Source organism: Schistocerca gregaria, chromosome X (assembly GCF_023897955.1).
Source record: "Schistocerca gregaria isolate iqSchGreg1 chromosome X, iqSchGreg1.2, whole genome shotgun sequence".
In the NCBI taxonomy this organism is placed as follows: domain Eukaryota; kingdom Metazoa; phylum Arthropoda; class Insecta; order Orthoptera; family Acrididae; genus Schistocerca; species Schistocerca gregaria.
This window is the reverse complement of record NC_064931.1, coordinates 39,699,898-39,726,686: the sequence shown is the minus strand read 5'-3', so window position 1 is coordinate 39,726,686 and position 26,789 is coordinate 39,699,898. Positions and strand designations below refer to the sequence as shown.

The window sequence follows — 26,789 nt, the reverse complement described above, 5'->3', positions numbered from 1 at the left end:
GCAAACAACAAATAGAAACAGTAGATCACGTCACAAGCGGATGTACAATACTAGCAAATACAGAATACACCAGAAGACATGACAAGGAAGCAAAACTAGTACATCAACAACTTGCCATACAACATAAACTAATGAAACAACACGTTCCCACATAAAAGTATGCACCACAAAATGTACTGGAAAATGATGAATACAAATCATACTGGAACAGAACCATTATAACAGATAAAACACCACATAACAAACCTGACATCATACTCACCAATAATAAGAAGGAATTAACACAACTAATCGAAATATCCATACCCAATACAAAAAATATACGGAATAAAACAGGAGAAAAAACTGAAAAATACATCCAACTGGCTGAGGAAGTCAAGGACATGTGGCATCATGATAAAGTTGACATTATACCAATTATACTATCAACTACAAGAGTAATACCACACAATATCCACCAGTACATCAACGCAATACAGCTACATCCAAACGTATATATACAACTACAGAAATCTGTAATTATTGATGCATGTTCAATTACTCTAAATGCAATGTAACATATACCGTACAGTTAAAAGGAAGTCACGCTTGATCAAGGTCCACGTCACTTTCCATTTTTAACCAGACATAACGTCTGAGAAAGGAAAGAAATAATAACAATATTGTTTAAAGCGCCGTTCGATGATCCTGTTTCAAATTTTCAGTGGTTTCCTTAAATCTCTTGAATCGAACGACGTGATGGTTCCTTCAGCAACATCACCCACGCCCTTGTTCAAATCGAGCTCTTCTCCGACTCAAATGAACTATGTCGACGGGTCGCTAAAACTGTAACCTTCCTTCCTTCCAGAGAAGACGATCTTTCCTTTCAGTAATAGCGACGTCTTTCTGTCGTCAACATAGGTGACATTGTGTTAATTCTTGCAACACGTAATGTGCCTTGAGTGCTTTGTTTTTTTAATACACTACTGGCCATTAAAATTGTTACACCAAGAAGAAACGCAGATAATAAACGGGTATTCATTGGACAAATATATTACAGTAGAACTGACACGTTGTTACATTTTCGCCGGCCGCGGTGGTCTCGCGGTTCTAGGCGCGCAGTCCGGAACCGTGCGACTGCTACGGTCACAGGTTCGAATCCTGCCTCGGGCATGGATGTGTGTGATGTCCTTAGGTTAGTTAGGTTTAAGTAGTTCTAAGTTATAGGGGACTGATGACCACAGCAGTTGAGTCCCATAGTGCTCAGAGCCATTTGAACCATTTTGTTACATTTTCACGCAATTTGGGTGCATAGATCCTGAGAAATCAGTACCCAGAACAACCACCTCTGTCCGTAATAACGGCGTTGATACGCCTGGGTATTGAGTCAAACAGAGCTTGGATGGCGTGTACGGATACAGCTGCCCATGCAGCTTCAACACGATACCATACTGCATCACGAGTAGTGACTGGCGTATTGTGACGAGCCAATTGCTCGGCCACCATTGACCAGACATTTTCAATTGGTGAGAGATCTGAAGAATGTGCTGGCCAGGGCGGCAGTCGAACATTTTCTGTATCCAGAAAGTCCCGTGCACGACCTGCAACATGCGGTCGTGCATTATCCTACTGAAATGTACGGTTTCGCAGGGATCGAATGAAGAGTAGAGCCACGGGTCGTAACACATCTGAAATGTAACGTCCACTATTCAAAGTGGTGTCAATGCGAACAAAAGGTAACCGAGACGTGTAACCAATGGCATACCATACCATCACGCCGGATGATACGGCAATATGGCGATGATGAACACACGCTTCCAATGTGCGTTCACCGCGATGTCGCCAAACACGGATGCGACCATCATGATGCTGTAAACAGAACCTGGATTCATCCGAAAAAATGAAGTTTTGTCATTCGATCACCCAGGTTCCTCGTTGAGTACACCATCGCAGGCGCTTCTGTCTGTGATGCAGCGTCAAAGGTAACAGCAGCCATGGTCTCCGATCTGATAGTCCATGCTGCTGCAAACGTCGTTGAACTGTTCGTGCACATGGTTGTCTTGCAAACGTCCCCATCTGTTGACTCAGGGATCGAGACGTGGCTGCACGATCCGTTACAGCCATGCGCATAAGATGCCTGTCATCTCGACTGCTAGTGTACGAGGCCGTTGTGATCCAGCACGGCGTTCCGTATTACCCTCCTGAACCCACAGATTCCATATTCTGCTAACAGTCATTGGATCTCGACTAACGCGAGCAGCAATGTCGCGATACGATAAACCGAAATCGCGATAGGTTACAATCGGACCTTTATCAAAGTCGGAAACGTGATGGTACGCATTTCTCCTCCTTACACGAGGCATCAGAACAACGTTTCACCAGGCAACGCCGGTCAACTGCTGTTTGTGTACGAGAAATCGGTTGGAAACTGTGCTCATGTCAGTATGTTGTAGGAGTCGCTACAGGCGCCAACATTGTGTGAATGATCTGAAAAGCATATCATTTGCATATCACAGCATCTTCTTCCTGTCGGTTAAATTTCGCTTCTGTAGCACGTCATCTTCGTGGTATAGCAATTTTAATGGCCAGAAGTGTACAAGAGAAATAACATTTCGTTGTCACCGGTACAATGATGTCATCGTTTTACAGTCTGTACGAACTTCTAACCGCGTTTCAGCACATGGTACGTTACTTCGATTAGTGCTATAGAACTGAAAATTGTTTCATCTGAAGTTCACATAAAAGGGAAAACGTAAACCCTGACACACTGTGACCGTTTAGCATATTCCGAGCAGTGTGGCTGGGTGGGTACTACACTGCACTGACATTCGGCAGATGCAGTGTGCATATCCTCTCCGATAACCGAGACGTAAGTTTTTGTGGTTTCCCTAAATTACTTACGACGAATGCTTGGGTGGTTCCTTTGATGGACCATGGCCAAGCTCCTGCTCCATCATTATCCACTCCAGGTTTGAGCTCTATCCAATGATGCGTCGTCGACGAAGAACTAAACACTAATTTTCTTTCATGAATTTAGTTTGCATGTCCACCATGTGTTCAGTTCAAAGGTTTTTCTAATTTTAATGACTGCACAATGCCAACAGTATATTGTGGGTAAACAGGGAACAAATACGTGCCACAGAGACCTTAGTCCAACTATGCAGTAAATCCTGAAATTTTGCAGTGTGGAGTCTACAGTGAGTGCAGTGAAAATACATTCTCCAACATAGCTTTTTCTCGTGGTGTTATGAGCAACCGAAATCTAAGTGTGAGGGTTCATAGGCCACTGCAACAGTAAGTTGCAAATAATATGTAAAAACATTTTCTACTCAAAACATGCGGACCAAGCATTACGTAGCGAACATAAAAACATGCATAGGCTGTTCTCTGCACATCTGCAATAAATGCGATGCAAGGCATAGAGTTCTAGGATAGCCGGCCGGGGTGGCCGAGCGGTTCTAGGCGCTACAGACTGGAACCGTGCGACCGCTACCGTCGTAGGTTCGAATCCTGCCTCGGGCATGGATGTGTGTGATGTCCTTAGGTTTTTAAGGTTTAAGTAGTTCTAAGTTCTAGGGGACTGATGACCTCAGAAGGTAAGACCAACAGTGCTCAGAGCCATTTGAACCGAGTTCTAGGAAATAAAAGTTTCCCATCTGCCCCTTCTCTGTAACCTCATTGTCACCGTGTCCTGCATGTTTTAGATACATTGCTTCATGATTAATTGTAATCTTAGTAAAGCAATTTAGGCATATTTTAGACAAATGATGAGAAAAACTTCCAAATTAGCATCATAATAAGGTAACAACAAACATTGTGACTTAACATGTACATGAAAAAATAAGGAACAAATTAAAAACTGTAACTTTTACATTACTTAACCTCATACACATTTCAGCACGCTAATACTATCTGCATTCGTTATTGCCATTCTTCAGTGCCTGCGCTGTCTTGCAGGTTCCGCATTTCACTGACGGGTGGCATCATCATATTCCATAACCAAGTAAGGAATGAGGATAGTATAGACTCCAGGAAAAATGTTTATGCTGGGAAAACTTTCGTTCGTACTTTGGACATAAAAAGTACTTTAAGTACAGGCAATTTTTGTTGCAAATTTGGTGTCATATATATAAAGGTGCAGCAAAACTGAATTGTTTAAAATATTGGGCCTAATAATTACACTAATGCCACTTGATAGAAAAAAATAATAATACAACGAATAACGTGGGGCAGTGATTAAAGCACTGGCTTCACAGTCGGGACGAGTAGGGTTCCGATCGCCGCCTGACAACGTTTTCCAACACTCCCATAAATGGATTATTGTTGAAAAGGACAAGGCGGATTTCCTTGTCCAATCTTCGCTTCTCCTTAGATGTCATGTTAAAACAAAACCTTGTTTCCCGAGCCTTCTTACAACGGATCACAGAATAAATGACAGTTGCAAATCTCTTCTAGAAACTAAATAATTGCCTTCAGGCTGATAAGAGAATCGAGCAATAGTGCTGGACTGTGTTGATCATTATATGTAGATTTTTGCAAAATTTTTATTTAAACAATGCATAACTTTAAACATTGATTTATTAATACAAAATTTCCTAAACCTTAATTTTACTACTGTAGAAGGTTTCGCTCATTTACAGTTGGTACATCGTGGCAATTATATGTTACTTTACAGCACTGGAAATCCTTTCGTATTTTCCGAGGGTCGGCCTTCTGTTTGCCAACTCTATTACAGGCTAAAATTTAAAACACCTCTTTACAAAAAATAATAAAAACACGTGATTTATCACACCAGAACAGAAGGTAGGTAATCAGTTAAGCATGCAGGAACATATGACTCCGGAAATATTAAAATGAATGAACAAGCAACGAGTGAACATTGGAAATGCATTCTTAGTTGCTGTCTCACTAATCACTAAGCAAGTTAACAGTCCTGTCTATTTTCTTTTCTTTTATACCTAGGGAATGGACGAAGGAAAGTCGTTTCGAACAGGTCTCTAGATTGATCCTAATTTCTACAGGCGCTTCTCTCAGTATCACAATACACGTCCAGTGCGAACACTTTTCCTTTTATAAGACAATCTACTTAATAGTTGATTTCAGAAAAAGTGTTCGTAACATACCGATAGAGAATTCTTTTTCTGCCTGCGACCCTTATTTAAGATCATAGAAGTACATTGTTTTACAATACCACGTTCGTACCAACACGGTGAAGGAAACGCCCGCACAGAATGAAACTGACGTCACTTAATAACAGTGGTATACGTAATAAGTTTACTGAGCGATACGATAAAATCACTGTCAAGTAATCAACATCTCCGATTATAAAAGATGTGTTAGCATTTTCTGGAGCTGTGATGGACTGTATTACGAACTAGCACTCGCCATTATTTGGAATCTAAGAATATACCAAGCGAAATGGCGGAGTGGTTAGCACACTGGACTCGCATTCGGGAGATACCCGACCGTCCATCCATCTAGATTCTCCGTGATTTCCCTAGCAAACTGTTCTTTTGAAAAGAGCACGGCCGATTTCCTTCCCCGTCTTTTTCGAGTAAGAACTTGTGCTCCGTCTCTAATCCCCGCGCTGTCGACGGGACGTTAAACTCTAATCTTCGTATCTTCCTTCCTTCGAATCGAATAGATGGAACGAGGTAGTGCTGTTCCAGTATTCGAATCCATGTCAGACCATTCTGATTTTGGTTTCCGGTGGTTGGTAGTAGAGATGGGAGAAACCGATACCGATATTTTATTTCTGAATAACCGGTATTTTTCGGTATTTGTTTGGTCTCGGTTATAACAGGTATTTTTAATTTTTATTTACTAATCACGGAGTTATTTATTTAATCGTATGGCTAGGGCTCCCCGTCGGGCAGGCCGTTCGCCGGGTGCCGGTCTTTCAATGTGACACCACTTCGGCGACCTGCAGTCGATGAGGATGACAGGATGATGATGAGGACAGCACAACACCCAGTCCCTGGGCGGGAATCGAACCCGGGCCCAGAGGACTGACAACCCGTCACGCTGACCATTCAGCTACCGGGGGCGGACAGTAACCAAGTAAAACACCGGAATATCAGGAACCAATAGCAAGGAAATTATGGTGACAGTAATAATTTAAAAACTTAACAATTCATTCATAGTATTCGAGACGAAACTAGTACAGTAGTCCTCCGCCGCCTACCGTTTCCTGGTTTACGGACTACATTTGCAGAAATTGATTATCTGAAACTAAAACAGCATTCCGTCTTTGCAGCTTTGACGTTTCTATGCCCTGAGCGGTAGCTTTTCTTAGCCGGCCGCGGTGGTCTCGCGATTCTAGGAGCGCACTCCGGAACCGTGCGACTGCTACGGTCGCAGGTTCGAATCCTGCCTCGGGCATGGATGTGTGTGATGTCCTTAGGTTAGTTAGGTTTAAGTAGTTCTAAGTTCTAGGGGACTAATGACCACAGCGGTTGAGTCCCATAGTGCTCAGAGCCTTTTTTTTTTTTTTTTTTTTTTTTTTGTAGCTTTTCTTCTACCTGTCAAGGTGTCACGCTCACAATCAGAGTATAAATAGGTCTCAGCTTCCACAGAAACAAAGTGGAATCTGGACTAGCGTGTCCTATCGCGAGTAAACACTGACGACCGGCTACCGGGGCCAATAGTAACTATTAGTCACCACAGGCAATATCTGATCAAATACAACTACCGCCTCTCGGTGTGCTTCTGATTCGGAAAATCAAAGCTTCAAACTAGGAAAGTATAACCTCGAATTGTAACACGAATTACACCATATGAATAAGTTTTTGGTGACATCTAATTCCACGAACATCGTGTCTACAGTTAAAAATATTATTTGCTGTTGAGTCGGCAATGTCTTACGAACTCTCGTGCCCGTGGCGGCATTTACTGATAGGGAAGTAAAACCATTTATGAGTTAAGAAATGTGACGGCCACTTGACTGGCAGTTTCGATATAGCTAGTTACTGTAATAATACTACCATTATGTGCCTCGGATTCAGAAGGCGAGATCTTAACCATCTGAGTTTAAGCACTGTAGACGAACATTGTATAGAGAAATTCTGAGCACAGATACATTTCGTCTTGGATAGGATCCGCCTTGAGCAAAACACAAATTTATCTTTTCTTTTATTTCCCAGCAAGGTTTCGCCAGCACCATCAGTGGGCTTTTATTATCTTTCTTGCTACCACACGCTGTGGTTTTCCTGGGTTTTTACGTTTTTAACTGCAGTTGTTTTCTTTCACTATTTGTCATTTTTTCCTATATTCCGCACTATATCCACTGTGAAGACCCGCACTAAGCAACTTTTGCTATCACCATTCACAAACAGTGGCAGTCAAAGTTGCTCTGTGCAGGTCTACGTACGTACTTTCGACGAAGAAAGCTGTAAAACACTTATTTCTTCACAAATAAGAACAAAGCATTTACCACAAACTTAGTCTTTCTCCGGCTATTTCGTAACGCAGGTAAGATTTCTGTCATTTTGCTTAAGGAAAGAAAACTAAAGTTATCAGGATTCTTATATTATACCGGTGCTGTATCATATTCCGTTTTATTTATCTCACTAGCTGAGAAACAGGCGTTTCCTGAGGACTTTCGAAGGTAAGATATAGAATGTTAATAAAGTTTACTTTATTTTAAAAGCTATGAAAGTTTTCACATAAAAAATTCGGAGATATTACTTTTCAGCACGCCCTCGTGTTTTTTTTATCCATCTCCTCCTCCTCCCACCCTCCCCCTCTCTGTATCCATCTCCTCCTACGCTCCTATCCCCTCTCTCAGTCCATCTCTTCGTCACCCCTCTGTCCACCTTCTCCTCCTCCCCCCTTCTCTACGCTTCAACTCGTTACCACCACCACCACCACCATTCCACCCTAATGGGAAATTCATGGTTTTTACCCCTACAGTATTTCTTTCCAGACAGTAAGTAATATGAGTACGAAGTTTGGTTGTTATCGACCCAGCTGCTTACGATGTTTAACAAATGCGTATGTAACGTATTTCATACATTTATGTCTGATTCTCTGCCTTTTAACACCGTACGACTCCCAGAGAGGATGTTACATGTGTCTGTGATACCCAGCGATGTGGCTTGATCTTAGGTCCCGAAACATGTAGACAAAATTACTGACTCACCACAGTAGTCATTCTCGCGACCTGGTTGACACAATGAACAGGACAAATAATAGAGCCGGCCGCGGTTACGGCGCTCAGTCCGGAACCGCGTCACTGCTACGGTCGCAGGTTCGAATCCTGCCTCGGGCATGGATGTGTGTGATGCCCTTAGGTTAGTTAGGTTTAAGTAGTTCTAAGTTCTAGGGGACTGATGACCACAAATGTTAAGTCCCATAGCGCTCAGAGCCATTTGAACCATTTTTTAAACAAATAATAGACAAATTGCACTAAATATTTTTAAAAGTATTCCAATTCAACTAAATACAGGAAATATATACCAACAGGTCGTTTTCGAACATTTTTGCGTCACCCACTCTCATCCACACCCCTAGTACTAGTGGGATTCTAACACCCACAGCGTTTTTTACAAATAATAAGTCGTGTACCTAATACACTCCTGGAAATTGAAATAAGAACACCGTGAATTCATTGTCCCAGGAAGGGGAAACTTTATTGACACATTCCTGGGGTCAGATACATCACATGATCACAATGACAGAACCACAGGCCACAGAACATGCACAATGTCGGCACTAGTACAGTGTATATCCACCTTTCGCAGCAATGCAGGCTGCTATTCTCCCATGGAGACGATCGTAGAGATGCTGGATGTAGTCCTGTGGAACGGCTTGCCATGCCATTTCCACCTGGCGCCTCAGTTGGATCAGCGTTCGTGCTGGACGTGCAGACCGCGTGAGACGACGCTTCATCCAGCCCCAAACATGCTCAATGGGGGACAGATCCGGAGATCTTGCTGGCCAGGGTAGTTGACTTACACCTTCTAGAGCATGCTACCAGTGTTAAAGACTGCGATGGAGCTCCGTATGCCACGGCAAACTGGCTGACACTGACGGCGGCGGTGCACAAATGCTGCGCAGCTAGCGCCATTCGACGGCCAACACCGCGGTTCCTGGTGTGTCCGCTGTGCCGTGCGTGTGATCATTGTTTGTACAGCCCTCTCGCAGTGTCCGGAGCAAGTATGGTGGGTCTGACACACCGGTGTCAATGTGTTCTTTTTTCCATTTCCAGGAGTGTATATAATTGCTCCATGTGTTCCTTAGTTATGCTTTCAATCTCATCCCCTTCTCACTCCCACACCTAGAAGACGAACGTGGTTCTTAGCCCTACTATACTTCTTTCCAGATAGTAAGAGGCTGCTGAGGAAAGCTATCCCACGTGTACTAGTAACAAGGAATCCACAAGGAAATCTAATGCTCTTTTTTTGCAGTAGTGAGGCCTGAGGATGCCGCCGAAACTAGTCGTGTGAGACAATAAAGTCATTCTCAAAATACAGCTATGGTGGTAATTTTGTCATATAAATTCCCGAGTCTTTAGTCTCTGTATAAAACAGCATCAGACTTCTTATTACTTTAGAAATGAGTTAACGTGTTAAATATTTGACATTAAGCATGTAAATAGGAGAATGTTTACAAAGTCTTTGAAATAAAGTTCAAAGATTGTTGGATATCACTAAGTGCTCTCATTATCAAACACTGGATGTCTGGGTAATCTGCGCTCCATTTTAAGAAAATTGAGTTTTCCACGCGTCTCAGTGCTCATGACGTCAAGTTCCTGAACCATGTGTCGTACAGTGATATAAATTTGCAAGTACATTCAGTGATCTATGTAGATACTGCCTGCAAAACGTGTTGCGAGTAGAGTTAGTGGTAAATTAAAACGTCAGGCTCGATGCGGCATATTTTCACGCATATCAATGTTTGTGACGTCATATCTCCTGAACAGGGGCCGACGAGAAATTGGCTGTCGCATCGAACTTGTGACATCACGCTGTTCGGCCTGTCCGCCACACTTCGCGAACACTCGGCTCCGTGTAGGGCCCGAGGGAAATCAATATCTAAATGAAAAGTTGCCAATGGAATTCGGATACCTACGGACCCAGTTTCGAGTATCGGTGCCTTGTCTGATACATGCCCGTGCACTACTTGCTGTCATTCGTGCGACACACCTGAGGATGACGTGATTGGAATGTCGAAATTGGATGTCTAACAAAACAGTATCAAAATAACGGTTGTTGGTAGAGTATTGTTACGTTTCATAGACCAGCCGCTGTCCCACGCACCTGAACCCAGGACGGAGTTACATTTACCCTACAGGGTTGTTCAGCCGCCTAATCGGGGAGTGTTTCCTTCCTCGACGAACAATGACCGCATATCGCGGCGTATGAGATTTGTATCTTCTGGCGAGTGTAATGAGCATCTGTATAGTGTGAGGATAAGAGAAGGGAGAGGGTGAAAGCCGGTACCTGCCCGCAGCCTACTCCCCTGAACGCCTGGCTTAACGTCCCTATCCTGGGACACTGCGGAGAGATCTGGAATGGAATCCAGGACACTGGCAAAAATTTTGGAGTTCAGGAACATTATGCCACCCGCTCTCCTCCATTTTTCCGGTAAATTACTGATGGCAAAACGTCTTTCTGCAGCCAGGATTTCAGCTGGCTACCTCCGAACCTTGGCTACGGAAGCAGGTATCCCAAAGGAATCATCCCGGTATTCGCCTTAATCGATTTAGCGAAACCGCTAAAAACATAAATCAGGACGGATGGACTAGTATTTGAACACTATTACTTCTGAATACGAACTCAATGTTTTAAACACTAACCAGCCGAGGTGGTCGAGTGGTTCTAGGCGCTACAGTCTGGAACCGCGCGACCGCTTCGGTCGCAGGTTCGAATCTTGCCTCGAGCATGGATGTGTGTGCTGTCCTTTGGTTAGTTAGGTTTAATTAGTTCTAAGTTCTAGGGGACTGATGACCTCAGAAGTAAGCCCCATAGTGCTCAGAGCCATTTTTTTTAAACACTGCACCATCTCGCCCAATAAAAGTGGGACTAGAGCACTGGGATAACCAAAGCGCATACGCGTGTCATTTTTTATTCATACGTTCTGGCAAGAAATACATCTGTAGCGCTTTAACATTCATAGTTTACAGATGATGTCCGCTGAATATTTTACTTCCAGTTAATAACAGATCCAGCATAATCATTCTGAAGGCATAAGGGAGACGAAGAAACAATTCATCATGGCACTCGCATTCCAGGATTTAAAGAAAAATTACTCCTACGAAGCCAATAATGTTGAGCATTGGTTACGAAATTGAACTCATTATTCGGGAGGTATAGGTCCCATCCTGTTTCACATTTTCCGTCCACTCTACACATATCTTCATGCGAATACCTAGATGGTTTCGCAAAGCAAAATACAAAAGTCACGACCGATCCTCCCGCTACTTTTGTCCAGTCAGAGCTAGTGTTTCGCCGTTAAGGACCTCGAGGTCGAAGAACCCTCAAGAACTTATCTGCTTCTCAAATTATGACAACTTTGAGAGAGAACACGCCAACGTGTGTATTGTCATTTGCTGCGTGTTTTAATACTGGGTTGGGTTGTTTGAGGGAAGACACCAAACTGCGAGGTCTCATCGGATTAGGGAAGGAAGTCGGCCGTGCCCTTTCAAAGGAACCATCCCAGCATTTGCCGGGAGCGATTTAGGGAAATCACGGAAAACCTGAATGAGGATGGCCAGACGTGGGATTGAACCGGCGTCCTCCCGAATGCGAGTCCAGTGTGCTAACCACTGCGCCTCCTCGCTCCGTTTTAATACTGGTCTTCAGTAATTTCTTTGGAAATAGGTGTGTTCAGGATTCCACAGTTATGTTATTTCGACGAATGGAACATTTTAGCAAAGCGTGTTACTGTCACAATACACCAAAACAGAAATTCACAATGCATACGGATATGATAAAAAAAAATCGCTGCCAAGGAGAAGTTGTGTGACATAAAGATGATGTATATTCAGATTTCACGCCAACCGCATAAGAGTGGCAGTAGTAGCGCCACCATGAGGTTTGCTGTAACGGTCGGGAGCGTGAGTAACCTTTCAGATTGGACGTGGTGAGTTCATGTTAGTCAAGAATGCCTCTGAGGAGATAAGGACGCCATTATGAACACATCATTGACTGAACGAGATCGTGTAATAGGGCTACGAGAAGCTGGATGTTCCTTCTGTGATACTGAAGAAAGACTTGGCAGGAATATAGCCATTGTACACGATTCCTGGCAGCACTGGTCACGAGACTGTACAGCCGAAAGAGGACCGGGCTCCGGACAGCCACATGACACTACCGAGAGGGAAGACCATCGTGTTCGGCGTATGGCTCTGGCGCATCGTACTGGGTCTGCAGCAGCAACATGAGCTGCAGTTGACACTACATTGACACTTTTACAAATCGGTTACTTCGAGGACAGCTCCGATCCAGACGCCCTGTAGCGTGTACTCCACTGATCTCAAACCACCGTCATTTGAGACTTCAGTGGTGTCAAGCGAGAGCTCATCGGAGGGTATGGTGGAGGTCTGTTGTGTTTTGTGATGAAAGCTGTTTCTGCCTCGGTCCCAGTGACGATCGTGTGCAGGTCAAACGTATTGGAACGGGAACACGAGCATCGTCACTGGAACATAGAAGCTCGTCTGGATTAGTGAGTCGCGTCGCGCTAGATGTTCGTATCTGCCGATGGTACGATAAGAAAGACAAAAAATATACATTTCTGAGCGGCACTGGTATTCTCGTACGGGGAATGGTTACATGGCACTGCCGTCACCTCTATGGAGCGGACGATACAGACACTTGCTGGATCTGTTCGTTCATCTTCTGCACCCTGATAGAGATATTTATGTCCAGCCATCTCATCGTCCTCTAATTGCCACACGATTAGCTCAACACTTGACGGATCTAAGTACCATCCTGACCGTTGCGATAATCTGGACTCAGTCCTACTCACCGTATTAGTGACAGTGCAATTCAACATTGGATATGTTTGCGACGTACTCATTCACCATTGTATCTGGACTGCTGATGGCGCTCCGGGCGTGATTTAGTAATTCTGTATCGAGTCATTCAGACCCACCGCAACAGCTGTTCAGTCTGAGTCGAACTTTCGTCGTCAAATACATATTTCATATGCTGGACATTCTAGGTGTTTTATACGGTAAGTGGGAAGATCACCCCAACAGAGATAAGAAATAAAGTCGGAAACATTGCACAAACAATTTTTCCGACAGAAACAGGTTTCCAGCGACAGTGTGTACGCGGCTTTAGAACGGTCAGCGTTGCGTGCGTGGTCGGGAAGTGCAGCCGTCTTATCGCATCGTTCACTGAAGATGAATATAGCGGCCAGGTTTTGGTAGAAAAAAAAAGGGAAACAAATATTCCTTTCTGTGTGATGCACTTTCTTTTAATTTCTGGTAAGCATTTCGAAACATATCGTCCTGGCCGGCCGAAGTGGCCGTGCGGTTCTGGGCGCTGCAGTTTGGAGCCGAGCGACCGCTACGGTCGCAGGTTCCAATCCTGCCTCGGGCATGGATGTGTGTGATGTCCTTAGGTTAGTTAGGTTTAATTAGTTCTAAGTTGTAGGCGACTGATGACCTCAGCAGTTAAACGCATAGTACTCAGAGCCATTTGAACCATATCGTCCTGACGCTAGTTAGAGTTGTGAAAGATATTCTTTACATCTACATCTACACTCCGCAAGCCACTTTAGCTGAACATTCTGTCTCCCTCACAGGTGATAGCGACCCTGTAACTGTTTGCTGCTTGCTATGGAGATATCTAACAGACGCCAAATGAAGCCATCAACAGAAATCACATGTGAAGACTATCTGATGTGCGAAATGGTAGTTAAAACTTCTAGTCGAGCATGTAAATATCGCAGACATGTGGCTTGAAACGACTGGAACACGTGATATTGCAGAATGCGAATCCACAGGCGGCGAAGAAACTGAAGAAAGTTGAACTCGTGGAGACTCTTCGAGAGATAGCACCACGTATAATCGTCAATTTTCTCCGAAAGCAACTCCAGGAACTAAAATTACCTTATCAGACAAAAAAAGCGGTGATGTGTTGGTTGAACGAAAGTGGGAACAATCGTCTGCATTTCAGTACTATTCAAAATAAATATCGCTTTGTCCGTTCTGAGCGCGAATTGTATAGACGGAAGAAGGAAATCGCTTGACGACGTAAGAGTCGACTGGAGATTTCTACGGACTTAAATGAGCTACTTTTTGGGCTATTTACCGAAGCCAAACAAATGTCATTAAGTGTCAGCGATACAGCCACACGAGATTGGGAGTTAGATACTGCCAACGCGATAGGCGCTAAGGAATTTGCAGCTTTTCAGTGTTGGATTATTTGCTACAAAATATGCACATAAAGTTGTGGCAAGAAAAATAACAAAACCTGTATCGAGAAACAGGTCGGAAAATTAAGTGATTCAAGCCGAAATGATGGACGCTTTTATTACGAATGCAAAGCATGAAATCACTAGTATTCGTGACTTACGCTTAGAATGTAGATCAATTCGGTTTCCAAAAAGATAAGTCACCAAATGGGAAAAACACACAGAGGCGACTGCGCAGTCCACTCATACACTATAACGCCCATAATTAGCTGGATGGTTTATTGCTGCCTAAACGATATATATGTCTTCAAGAATCAGCTGGACGTTTTGGACCAATGTTCTACGCAGGCAGGCTTGTGGTAGACGCATCGAAGTAGAGAAAAATGGGAAATAAAAAAGTTAACGTTTTCCTGGATCTCTCCTTTTAGATTTTTGGTCAGCTCATAAAAGTGCTAATGAATTAAAAGTTGAATTTCGAGCTCACCCTGACACAGAAGTAGAGATGCTTCAGATTTCATCCGGAACGACGAACGTAATTAAACGGTTAGAGAATTTTTCCGTCACTTGGAGCACTGTGATAAAAGTAACAGAAAATTATTCAGTGCATATCACTGAAGTTTTCAGTCTACAACCTTAACAATAATCTGAAGCTGCGCTCTGTAGTACATGATCAGTTTTCCTCTCCACGGTTTCAAAATTTATTTAAATATGAGTGGTATTCCTGGAGATATACTGATATTAGGTCTGATTCATCTCTAACACCGTACCAGTTTTGTCAAAGGACGTCTAATAGCGTCTGTGACTCGCAGGGCTGCCATGTGTCGTTTTTACTGTTATGTTCTTAGTGCACAAAAAATGTATGTTTGAAACAGTGCAACAATATTTTGCGGTAGTTAAAAGAAATAAAATCAATTCCGAAGTGTTCTAAACCGTGAATTTATTTCTGTCTGTTCTGTAACAGTTTAGAAAGAATGTTGCAGATAACATATCAGTTGTAGCAGATAACATAACAAACATACCAGCTGTACTTGTCAACGAATGTTTAATTGTCTTATGATCGCTTTCACTGTGCGAATCAGTTGTCTCACTACAGTCACAAGAGACGAGCGCGCAGCTAACGCAACTTTGTCCCTAGATGGCGATGGCGTATGGCAGGGGGAGAGATCAGAGCTGTACAATAGGCAGTTACCCCCCCCCCCCCCTTTTTTTATACAGGCTTGCAGGTCATATCAGCGGCTAAAATATTGCATACAGACTTTTTTTTAACGTTAACTCACAGTGCTGAAATTAGCAACAGGTTGCTACATGACAAGCCTGACCATTTGTCAAACTTAGTTTCGCGAGTCCTTAATCACACGTAACAGAGATCTCTGGACACATTCTGCTGTCGTTTCGCTCTGTGAGAGGTTGTAAAAACGCAGTGGTTTCCTACAGCGAAGTTGCTCTCGCTTAAAAAAGGTCGAGTGATTTTTGTGTAAGAATTCAGAGGTACTGTGTCACTCGTATGTGCAATAATTGTGAATGTTTGTGGTTTTCTAGGTAACAGTAAGATACAATATGTGTAACTAGTGTGTGGCTCGGTAGCACAGTGAGTATGGATAAAGCAAATCAAAAAATTCAGAGGTCCGAGGTTCAACTTCAGTTACTCCTGAGATTTTTCTGTCTATCACTTCTTTCAACGATGCCAGAGTTCTAGGTATAAAAAATGTCTAATTGTTCCATGTCTCGGAATCCGCATTGAAATGTAGCTTCCCATAGAACAGATTGGGCATGTTGTGTTGATTCCAAGATCAGAGACAGTAACACCACGCCTAGGAAAGTTCTGTGGTATTCGAAACAACCTTCTCGTTGATTTCTTTTTATAGCGAAGTATTCGGTTAGCTTCTCAAACTTATTTCTTCAATTTTACATAACTGAAATAGTCATTTACTAAAAGGTATATATCTTCGTTATTTGATCATAGTCAAATACCAACGGTACAAGTGACCTACGGTCGCTTAGACACCCTTCGTGTAACTTGCTGCAAGTTGCTCACCCATAGATGGCGCCGACGACGAAACACTTGTGCTATATCCCTAACTCAATAACCCAGCTGCCACACAACATGTTAAACAACATATCTTTTTTGGTGCAGCGACTGCACCGTGCGTTGCTCCTGGCCGCTTCCTTTTCCCTCGTGCACCTATGCGAGTCGCGTATTCTTCACGGTGTAATTTGGGAACGTGAGTTCCGTGTAGAAATATGCAGCTCTCACGAAGTTACAGAATTGCATGCAGGAAACTACCACCTAGAATAGACGTACGTTGTCAGTTGCAAATCTATAAATTAACAGCAAGGCCGAGTTATCTACACCTACATACATACTCCGCAAAGAACCGTGGTGGAGGGTATCACTACCAGTCGTTCCACTCGCAGATAGAGGGAGGCGGCAGTTGGATAGTTCTGAATTCAACTGCAAATGCCGGTTCTCTTAATTTTCTCAGTAGTGTTCCTCGAAAAGAACGTCGACTTTTCTCCAGGGATTCCCATTTGAGTACCAGAAGCACCTCTGCAACGCGTGTTGTTCGAACCTACTGGTAACAAATCTAGCACCCTGTCTCTGAATTGCTTTGATGTCTTCCTTTAATCCGACCCGGTGCGGATTCCAAACACTCGAGCAGGACTCAACAGCATGTCGCACTAGCGTCCTATATTCACTGAAGAGCCAAAGAAACTGGTACACCTGCCTCATATTGTGTAGGGGCCCCGTGAGCATGCAGAAGTGCCGCAACACGACGTGGCATGGACTCGACTAATGTCTGAAGTAGTGCTGCACGGAATTGGCACCGTGAATCCTGCAGGGCTGTCCATAAATCCGTAGGAGTACGAGGGGGTGGACACCTCTTCTGAACAGTACGTCGCAAGGCACTCCAGATATGCGCAATAATGTTCGTGTCTGGAGAGTTTGGTGGCCAGCGGAAGCGTTTAAACTCAGGGGAGTATCCCTGGAGCCACTCTGTAGCAATTCTGGACGTGTGGGGCGTCGCGTTGTCCTGCTGCAGTTGCCCAAGTTGTTGGAATGCACTATGGACATGAATGGATGCAGCTGATCAGACAGGGTGCTTACGTCAGTGTCGTCGTATCTAGACGTATTAGGTGCTCCATATCACTCGAACTGCACACGCCCCACACCATTACCGAGCATCCACAGCTTGAATAGTCCCCTCCTGACATGCAGGTTCCATGGACTCATAAGACTGTTTCCATACTCTTACACACCCATCCGCTCTATACAATTTGAAACGAGAAAAAAATGTTCAAATGTATGTGAATTCCTGAGGGATCAAACTGATGAGGTCATCGGTCCCTAGACTTACCACACTACTTAAACCAACGAATGCGAAGAACAAAACACACACACACACACACACACACACACACACACACACACACACACTCATGCCCGAGGGAGGACTCGAACGTCCGGCGGGAGGGGCAGCGCAATCCGTGACATGGCGCCTTAAACCACGCGGCCACTACACGCGACTTGAAACGAGACTCGCCCGACCAGGTAACATGTTTCCAGTCATCAACAGTCGAATGTCTGTGTTGACAGGCCCAGGTGAGGCGAAAAGCTTCAAGGGTACACGAGTGGGTCTTCGGCTCCGAAACCCCATTCGATTATGTTTCGTTAAGGTTCGCACGCTGACACTTGTTGATGACCCAGCACTGAAATATGCAGCAATTTGCGGAAATGGTTGCACTTCTGTCACGTTAAACGATTATCTTCAGTCGTCGCTGGTCCCGTTCTTGCAGGATCTTTTTCCGGGCGCAGCGATGTCGGAGATTCGATGTTTTACGGGATTCCTGATATTCACGGTACACTCGTGAAATGGTCGTACGGAAAAATCCTCACTTCATCGCTATCCCAGAGATGCTATGTCCCATCGTTCGTGCGCCGACTGTAACATCACGTTCAACCTCACTTCAATCTTGATAACCTGCCAATGTAGCAGCTGCAACCGATCTCAAAACTGCGCTAGACACTTGTTTTATATAGGCGTTGCCGACCGCACCGCCGGTTTCTCTGTATTTGAATGCACATGCCTATACCAGTTTCCTTGGTTCTTCAGTGTATGTACATATATTATCAGTCCTATCATACCTCCCTGGGGCACTCCTGTTTCTGATGAATACTCGCCGTAGGTAATAACATACTGGGTTCTATTACTTAAGAAGTCTTCGAGCCACTCACACAGCTGGGAACCAATTCCATACGCTCCTACCTTCGTTACCAGTCTGCAGTGATGTACCGTGTCAAATGCTTTTTGGAAACCTAGAAATATGGAATTCGCCTGTTACTCTTCATCCATAGTTCGCAGTATATCATGTGAGGAAAGAACAAGCTGGGTTTCGCTGGTGCACTGCTTTCTAAAACCGCGCTGATTCGTGGACATAAGCTTTTTGGTCTCTAGGAAATATATTATTTTCGAACTCAGAATATGTTTTAGACTTCTGGAGCAAACCGATGTTGAGGATACTGGTCTGTAATTTTAACCTTCTTATATACAGGAGTCACCTACGCTTTTTACCAGTCGCTTGGTACTTAGCGCTGGGCGAGAGTTTCGCGATAAGTGCAAGCTAAGTGAGGGGCCAATGCCGTAGAGTACTCTTTATAAAACCGAATTGGGATTCCATCCGGACCTGGCGACTTACTTGCTTTCAACCTTTTCAGTTGTTTCTCTACACCAGGGATGCTTATTACCACGTCGTGCGACGGTCACACGATGGTACGTTTGAAAGATTCTTGTGGGTGAACGATTTCTTAAACGTGGAATTTAAAACTTCGGCTTTTGTTTTGATATCTTCAACTGCTACACCAGACTGGTCAACGACCAGATTAGCGATTTTACATAGGACCAGAATTTTCTCAGGTTCTTGGCTTCTGGTTCTTCTTGGTTCTTGGCTTTTTTCCTAAGGTATGACGGGGGTATGCTTCGCGCATAGATCTTTTCATAGATGCACGAATCTCTACTAACCCTTGCCTGCCGTCTCTTTTGAACGAAGAGTGCGACAGCCTTTGTTACTTCAGCATTTTCCGAATTTCATTATTAAACCATGGTGGGTCTTTTCCGTCCTTAATCTTATTAGGTACATACTTCTCCAGAATACAGTTTACAGTCTCTTTAAACTTTCGCTATAATTCCTCTATGTCCACCGCACTGGAACTAAATGATTGCAGTTCAATGTCTAAGCGAGATGCTTATCTACTCTTTCTAGCAGAAACACTCTCCTAGTCTTCTTGACTGATTTATTAACTTTCGTAACCATAGTTGCTATGATAACACGGTCAGTAATCCCTGTCTCTATACGGCCTGTCTGCAGCTACAAGGCCTAAGATATTTCCATTGCGTGAGGCCTGCCGAACTAACTGCTCAAGACAGTTTTCGGAAAATGTGTTCAAAACTACTTCGGAAGACTGTCTGTGGAACATGTGGACGTCTCCGGAAATATACAACACACAGAAAAACAACAATTAACACTTTCAACAAGATAGCGCTTTTGTCTGAACCAGAGGCCGGACCCCATCATGAACTGAAAATTCGTAGTTTTTGATAAAGAATTACTAACCTCATATTGAAAAAATTATTTTCAAATAGGACACGAAACAGACAATATTGCACGTATGCATACACGTAGTTTAAGTGAACGGTTATTCCGGCTCTACTACCACTATACAGGATACCAATCAGATCTTTACCGAGTGTTGGTCATACTGTGTTCGTATTGATTCAGTATCCAGGTGTTGGCATATTTTTTTTCTAGAGGCCCTCATGATGTAAATACCTAAAAGGAAAGGGCGTTATTCTATGTTTATCTTCGACGTGTGGTATAGAAACCCATATACGACAGATTTTTGTTAGCTCTTTGTCTCCTTTTTGGAAGAGAGCTACTATTGGATTGGATTGTTTGGGGGAAGAGACCAAACAGCGGGGTCATCGGTCTCGTCGGATTAGGGAAGGAAGTCGGCCGTGCCCTTTCAAAGGAACCCTCCCGGCATTTGCCTGCAGCGATTTGGGGAAATCACGGAAAACCTAAATCACGATGGCCGGACGCGGGATTGAACCGGAGAGCTACTATTGACACACATCGGTAGTTTAAATGGTGAGTGAAATGGACTATTCTGTTGAAGACCAAATTGAAATGATTTTAATGTAGTGTGAATCCAGAAGACACATCACAAATGCTATCATCCTATATGCTGACAGATTTCTGCATTCGTTTTAACACGTCGTGCAGTTTACCACCTATACACCCAAGGAAGAGGAAGCGTAGAAGAACTGAAGCGGGGCAATATCATGACGTATCGGTGTTAGATACCGTTGCTATAATCCTTATAACTTTTTCGAGACGTATCTCACGATTCTGGAATATCGCAGATTAATGTTCTCAGAATATTATAGCGTCATAAATCTGGCCACAAGTATCCAGATACACCTGTATAATGTGGAACTGACCAACATATTAAAATAAGAGGATCCGCCAGTACAAAAAGAGAGTCAGTAGAGAAGTTTGGGTATGATCCCCTTACTGTGCTTAAGAAAACGTTAAATGCGGAAGGACATAACACTTTTACAGCTTTGTGTATAGCTTACAAATGAGGAACAGTTCATAGACGATGATTGTATCAGCATAATAATGCAGCAGCCTTGACGCAGGTTTGTGGACAATAACATTCCTGGAATGGACTTGCCTGCCCAGAGATCTAACCTGAACCCAGTGGAATACGTTTGGGATGAGTTGGAATGCCAACTTTGCTCCAAACTCCAGGGTCCAACATCTCTCTTTTCTGCTCCTGAGGAAGAATGGGCTGCTATTCCTCCACTGACATTCTGACACCTTACTAAATGAGACCCCAGCAGTGTTCAAGCCCTCAAAAAGGACAAGAGTGGATTCATCCCATACTATAGTCTAATACGTGTCCGGACGCTTTTGATTACGCAGTGTATTTTGACACACTGGGAAGTCGCGGCGATGATTTTCTTAATTAGTCAATGAGCTTAATCAGTCAATGAGATTGACAAAATTAGAGAGAAATATAAATTTCCTCGCCGAGTATTGCATTCAGATAATCAACTGTCCTCGAATCATGGTGAGGTAAGTACACAAAAACTGCATTACTAGGAGAAATGTATAGCCATAAAGCTAAACATCAATGTCCTTGAACAGTGTTAACATCCAGTGTGGATTAACGGGAGGCAAACTTTTTAGTCTTCATTGTTCTGTAGATATTAGCTACATGTACGTCTACATCTACACTATACAGATCAGGGTACAGAGGAGATAGCGTACTAATATTCTCCATTTTCTGTCCTATTCCAATACGTACTGAGTGAATGAAAAATGACTGTCCACAGTGCCTCTGTACTCCCTCTCATCTCTATAATCTTTTTCTGACGCTGTCTAAGCGAGATATGTTTGTGGCAGCACAACGGTCGTACAGTCTTTTGCGAATACAGAATCTCTAAATTCAATAAACAAGGTTTCGAGAAAACTACGTCGTCTTTATAACATTGCAGTTGTTAGGAAGTCTGACACAGTGTTCCTTTGGACATGCACTGCGGCGACTACAGCTGTCACGAAACGTGTGGAATGTATCCGCACTTACGAATACGGGCAACCATCAGTGAAAATTTTTACCGGACCGGAATGAGCAGCCATCAGTAAAAAATTTTACCGGACCGGAACTCGAACCCAGATTTCCCGCTTTAAGCGAGCGGACGCATTAATCGCTTCGGCTATCCGTGCACGACTCACAGCGAAACCCAAACTTCCGTACGTCGTCGTTTATGCGTCACAATTTGCACTCTTACACCTTATACAAGGAGAGAACATTTTAACTGAAAATCGCTGCCTGGCATTTTCGGATGAATACGATATTGCAGTGCCTGTGTTGTTAAGAAGTACGATGCAATGTTCCTTCGGGTATGCAAGCACTGCGGCGATTACAACCGTCTTGATACGTGCATGTCCGGCAATATCGCATTTATCCGCCGATATCAGGCAGCGATGTTCAGTTAAAATATTCTCTCCCTGTATGGCAATTACATAATGTGTACCAGTGGAGGTTGTAACGCATAAACGACGACATAGGGAAGTTTGAGCCATGTCGTCATTCGTGCACAGATAGCCAAACGGTTAAGGCAACCTCCCGCATAAAGCGGGAAATCCGCGTTAGAAATCTGGCCAGGCACAAATTTTCTCTATCGTCATTCCATTATACAGTTCACGGTTGTTCGTATTCGAAACAGCGAATACATTTCATGTACATCGTCTTTGTTCCCATGTTCCCGATTTTAGCTCTACAAGCATTTCTGCTACAGTTTGAGGGGTCACATTGTCCTGGTACGAACTTAGCAGAGCGTCTCTGAAATCATACAATGTTTGCTGTTAGGCCTATTCAATACGAACACCAAACGCTGGAACAGTACTCTAGAACTGGTTGCGCGAGTGTTTTATATGCAATTTCCTTTACAGATGCACTGCACCTCCTCCGCCCCCTTCCAACTAATGTAAGTCTTTAACCCGCCTACCCTAACAGTTATTATACATTCTCATATTTCATATCACTTCTTAGTATTACCAAAATATACGTATATGACGTGTCGCATTCAAAATGTTGATCACTGATCTTGTAATCGGGTATTGCGGGTACTTCCTATTTGTTATAGGCATTATCTTGCGTTTTCCCACATATAAAGAGAACTTCCCATTCATTACATCAAGTGGAAACTAGGTCCAAGTCTTTCTGCGTTTCCTTACGATCCTTCAACGTTTATACATTCCCGTCGACAACAACATCACCCTGTCCAGCTGATCCCGGCGGAGGTTAGAGTCCTCCCCCGTGTGTGTGTGTGTGTGTGTGTGTGTGTGTGTGTGTGTGTCCTTAGGATAATTTAGGTTAAGTAGTGTGTAAGCGTAGGGACTGATGACCTTAGCAGTTAAGTCCCATAAGATTTCACACACATTTGAACATTTTTTGAACAGCATCACCAGCAAACAATTTAATAGTGCTGCTGAGCCCATAGGATAAATTGTTTATGCATGTTGACACATTTGAAGTCCTGTTATGCTTCCATGGGCCATTTTCTATGTTACTTTAATATCTGTAGAACATTCGGCGGCCAGTACGACGTATTGGGTGGTATTAGTCAAATATTTATCCATTGTAGATTGTCAAACTTATATAAACTTTCTGAAGGTCGGTTTACCATTACTGCTTGAAGATCTTACCATCCAACGACGCTGATTTGTGTGATTCCAGCATCATGGTTTCGCAGTAAACGGGAGGTGTTAAATCACATATACAGTTGCTGGAACAGAACAAGTGGTACAGGGCCAGACAGATCACCAGGTCCTAAGATCACTGTATTTCTTTCTCCGTGGTGCCTTAAAAGACAAAATTTATAAAAAGTCATGAATATACGAGTGAAAGCATTATGAAGGTTTGCAGAGGCGTTGACGGAGGAATACTATTGCACTCTTGAGAGTCCTTTCCGGGAAGAATCATTAAATCTGTCAAGGGTGAAACTAATCACCACATATGCTGGAATTAATTTTCTTTTTGGGCAAGCATTACAAGTCTCGCGAAAATGAGTTAAATAAATAAAAAATTAAAAGAGTTCCAGCAGAAACGTATTAATTTTTTCTCGAGGACCTCTAATATGCAGAGAAACAAGGGTTACACTTAAAAATGGAGTTGCCCTCTGTTTAACCAGCAACAGTGCCCTCTAGTGTAGAGAGTCATTTAGTTGTTCCCCGTCATCTCTGCGAATTTCGTTCTTACTATTTTGTTGCGGGGTGCATAGTTACCGAGATATTTTACCGCGCTGTCTGACGCAGTGGTAAGAAACTGGAGGACGCAGCTTCAAATTCCAGATTTAGGTTTTCCATGGTTTTATTGAATCCCTTAAGGGCAATGCCAAGATAATTCCTTTGCAAAGGATACGCCGGATTTGCTTTCCTATCCTTCCACGGTCCGACTTTGTGCCCCGCCCCTAAGACGGGACTTTAAATCCTAATTTACCTTCCTGAGGCGTATTTTGCTGTCTCGGCTTTAGTGAGTCGCCGGTACAAATTATCATCAAATCTGCAGAGTTGGTGGTTGAATATTAACGTTTCACTGGATAATGGCTAGTGTCAAACACATTTCTGGTTCGCCTCAGTCCATGATTTAGCCCTCCGAGTACCAGTTGTTAGTGCCAGAAACCGCCATATGTATGTCACATACAACGACTCTAGTGGTGCACCGGGGAACTTCTATTAATGAAGTGCATTGTAGCTGTCACTTATACCACTCAAAACAGCAGTCGGCGCAGAGATTGTGATACGGGACTGAAGGAGATCGTGACATGCGATTGTGGTGCACTATGTATTTTTGATACAGATATTTTATTACATTTTAGGCCCACTTTTGCTTGTTCTAGGTATGAGTCCATGAAAGTTTCGAGATGTGAAATTATGTCTAGGAAAAATGTGAATTTACTTTCAAATATATCACACGAAATGATCGATGGAGGAAAACTGTATGTTCTAGTGGTTCCAAAGTGAAGTTACCTCCTTAGAACTGACTGTTTACTTTTTGCCAATTTCTTATTTTATTCATTGTTTAATATGATAATAAACGTTCATTTTGTGAAAAAGTTTAAAAGTGTATTCCAACGTAAAACTACATCCTTAAAGCAGTTGTTTGCTTTTTGCCAGTTTCTTCTTGTATTCGTTGCTTACTACGAAAATAAAGGTTAATTACGGATTTTCTAAATATATATTGATGGGACTCAAAGGGTTAAGGCAATTAGCAGTACCACCAGACTGGGCAAACCGGTTAGTGACTTGATACAGAGAATAATGTTACATGCTTAAGGAAGGTAAGTGAGGGTGATAGTACTTATATGTTAACTAGTTATGTAACATTATTTAGGTTTCCAGGTGCCCATGCGTTAATTTGCATTACTAAAATAACGATAGCTTCTCTATTCAACTGCATGGCCGTGGACGGGCGCGCTTGGTCGTTTGTTGGTACATGTGAAGTAGGAACAGAAATGCTGCACGTGGATATTTTTAGTTTAGTTTACAGTTCTCGAAACTGCTGTTACTGTACTTTAAAGACATTAACTCAGTTTATTTGAAGTACGACAGAGAGCTTTAAAAAATCTTTGGAATAATATTGGTAATCAAAACAAACGAACATTGTTGAGACGTGGAAACAAGGGAAATGGTAGTATTATGCATGCTGTGAATAGTGCTAATTATTGGGCAGATTTATAAAGACTTCAGATTTTCGGAAGTACTTGGGCAAACTGCTTCTATGGGAATTTCAGCCTTCATACACTGAATAAATTTTCCATCTGAATCCCCCCTTTCGTTCAAAAACAAAGCTGAGTAAAAAACTTGCCACAGCAAAAAAGTACTAGACTTGTATTTCTCTCAAAATTGAAATAGACTGTCGATAATGCTATAACAGCAGTCCTGTGAGAGTAAGATTCAAAAATATTGCTACAAACGATTTTCCTCCCGCTATTTCGTTATGATTTAATGCATTAAGTAGTAATTAAATAGTAAAGTAACACTCAGACATATGTAATACTTTTGTCTGGCGAATACTAACATGTATTATTTATTGGCCTTACGAATACATTAAGGTGGTCCCAACAATACAACACGAAACAAAGATATGTACTTGGAACTACTGTCATAACATTACGCTGCAAGAAGATGATGAAATATGACATCTGAAACAGCTGACAGGTATTTGAAGCATAACAGTAATAATTATTGTACACTAACGTAACTTGTAGGAGAGGCCAACTTGTTTTATGATCCACCAAACAGAAATGAAAATTACTTAACGCGCCTGACGGCAGACTACACTTTGTTGCGTCCATTGAAGAATGACAGTAGTGTATAAATACTTATTCCTACATTTTAAAACCTCCTAAAAATTAAATGTCACACATAGATAACCCTAATAACATTTTAACGGTAGTTACAGATTACTATTTCTAATTAGGTTTATGCGAACTCACTGTTGACAGGAACGCAGATGTACACAGCTGTAGCAGGTCGACGAACAGTACGTCTCGCACGCGGAGCAACAGCTTTAAAACACTTCTCCGTACGATGCTTCCCCCTCCATACTTTGCACTCCACCTGTTGCGTCACTCCAAAGTTGCTAGCAGTAAGATCATATATCGATTATTGTATCGAATATCTCAGCCGTTCAACGTCAGTCGACTAATCGATAATGGCTTTTTAAAGCTGTTTTTCCGCTGATTTCTCAACTAATGCCAACCAGGTTTTACCTGGAAATGTCCTGCTTGTTCAATGTACAGCTAGTTGGCTCAACATTCAAAAAGGTTATCCGCTTATGAGGTGCTGCGTCGAGTCGCTTTTCCCCACTGCTTTTG

General features: G+C 42.9%; 1 protein-coding gene across 1 annotated transcript in view; it reads right to left on the bottom strand.

Annotated features, from left to right (window-relative positions):
• LOC126298949 (high affinity copper uptake protein 1-like) overlaps positions 1 to 26,535 on the bottom strand; it is a 175,352-nt gene extending 148,817 nt beyond the window's left edge. The window contains exon 1 of the mRNA XM_049990553.1: positions 26,409 to 26,535. The gene's annotated coding sequence lies outside the window, so the exon portion shown is untranslated. The remainder of the gene's footprint in view (positions 1 to 26,408) is intronic.
• Positions 26,536 to 26,789: the final 254 nt, after the last annotated feature.